Source organism: Chiloscyllium punctatum, chromosome 34 (genome assembly GCF_047496795.1).
Source record: "Chiloscyllium punctatum isolate Juve2018m chromosome 34, sChiPun1.3, whole genome shotgun sequence".
Taxonomy (NCBI): domain Eukaryota; kingdom Metazoa; phylum Chordata; class Chondrichthyes; order Orectolobiformes; family Hemiscylliidae; genus Chiloscyllium; species Chiloscyllium punctatum.
Window position 1 is genome coordinate 40765102 of NC_092772.1, and position 2184 is coordinate 40767285.

The following is a 2184-nucleotide window of genomic DNA, read 5'->3' on the forward strand; positions in this document are numbered from 1 at the left end:
ATTTTTTAAGATTTGAATAGTTTTGGAAAGAAGGGATATTGTCTTCAGTTGAATGCTTTCACTGACTCACTAATCACAATATCCGCTACTTATTCTCTTTGGGTTCCTATGAAAAGAAATTAACTAAATCTTCGGGTTGAAAATTCCTGGAACATATTTGAGAATGTTGTGATCTCAAAGGTGACAAGGCTAAGTGATCGTAAGTCCTCAGTTATTTTGTTAGAAAGAGCTTGATTCAAACATTGCAAACACACACACACACACATTGTTATTCTGCTGTGTAAGAAGGGGAAAAAAAGTCGCTTTCTTCGGCACTGAGTAGACATATGCCACTTCCAATTATTCATTAGTCAGCTAATTACCTACATTTGAAATTAAAAATTGCAATTCGTCTAAATATTGTTATGACCTTTGATCAAATTAAATTTTTAATTATTGTTCATTCATGAATTGCCGGGATTTTGTTTTCCATATACCTATTCATATGGAATGTACGATTGACATGCTTTGACAATATCGGAGTGTTCATTCGAAACATGTTTTTTCGTATCTTTCACTGATTTTACTTATTGCATAAGATTACATGGTGCCTCAGTGGTTAGCGATGCTGCCTCACAGCGCCAGGGACATCGGTTTGATTCACTCCTCGGGTGACTGTGGGGACTTTGCACGTTCTCCCCAAGTCGATGCGACTTTGCTGTGGTGTCGTTCCACAATTCAAAGATGAGCAGGTTCGGTGAGCTGGCCATGTTAAATTGCACATTGTGTTCAAGGATATGTGTATTAGTCAGCAGTAAATGTGAAGAAATACGATCGGGAAAAGTGTTTGGCTCGGTTATTCTTTAGATGGTCATTTTTTTTCAAACAATTGGCCTGTTATTACACTGAGGTAACAGGGGAGCTTTTATAGCGTCGTTAGTATTAAGGTGCGCCCCAAGATATAAGCCATGTTGGAACTGAAACGGAGGAATCGACAGAGAGGCTGCAGAATGACATCGCATCCATTTGGTTTTCTTTAAATCACTGACGAGCAGGAAAATGTAAACGGGGAGGACGAGTGGGGAAGTGAGGCAGTTGCAGTTCTGGTGAAAGTCCAAAGACTTCGGGGCGCACCTTAATTCTAGCGACACCATGAAAGCACAGGTCCAGAGGTTCCTCTGAGAGTGTAATGTGTTTCATTGCTGTTGCTGATTGAATGAGCCACTAACGTGCGAACTGCTCCAAAACATGATTCAGGACCTCTGGTGCCAATTCTCGCACTTGAATAACGACAGACAGCTTCCAAACGAGGCCGTTCAGAAACGACTTTGGGGTACATTTGACAGACAGGCAAGTTCAGGAATTCGTGGTGTGCCGTGACACCGGCGCATCAGCTTCTTCCCTGTCTTTGAACCGAGCCGCCTGCACAAGGAATGCAAATGCTGTACTACGTTTCGTGGAAGGATCAGAAGGTGGTAACTACACTCTCAAACAGAATGGCATATGATCAGAACTAGGTTGGAGAAAAAACTTTACAATGCTTTGCATAGTCATTAAATTGAATTACATTATATTTCACTACGAGGGCAGATTTGTTCAAATAAATTCGAAGGCAGGTTTGCAGATGGGAAAGCAAGCAACAAAGTTCCATCTTTCCCATGGAGAAGGCTGCAGTTGAAGAGCAAAGCAGTTTCTGCCCAGTTTCGAACTGGGGACCTTTTGCGTATGAGGCAAACGTGACCACCACTACACTACAGAAGCAAGCCTCAGCCGTCCCTGCTGGGGCTCAGTGGCATCCAGCACTGAAAGTTGAAGCCATTCTACCTTTCACCTTTCTGTTTCCATTAGCTCGTTTTTTAATGGGACTTGTTTAAATTTGGCTGTGTGCAGAGCATGGACGAGATACACCGAAGTATCTGTTTCCACGCGGTGTACCCCAATAACGTTGTGTTGCTCACACCTGCTTTAAAGAATGACGTTTTTGCGGAACTTACCGTCGCAGTCTGTGGCAAAATCATTTCGTCTGTTCGACTGCTCACGGGAAAGGTAGTATTGTGAAACACTGCAGAAACGAACGACTTCCTTACTTTTGCACCGACTGACCATACTCCTTGAAAATTTCCCAGATTCTCATTTGAGGATTTTTGCAGCTGGAAGTTACATCAGAAACCCTGTTAATTCGTAATGTATTGAGCGAATCGCAAA

At 42.4% G+C, this 2184-nt stretch overlaps 1 non-coding gene across 1 annotated transcript; it reads right to left on the reverse strand.

Moving 5' to 3' along the window:
* Nucleotides 1-1667: 1667 nt before the first annotated feature.
* Nucleotides 1668-1740, reverse strand: trnam-cau (transfer RNA methionine (anticodon CAU)). Its single transcript has one exon. It is a non-coding gene; the product is annotated as a tRNA-Met (tRNA).
* Between the last annotated feature and the right edge of the window lie 444 nt (nt 1741-2184).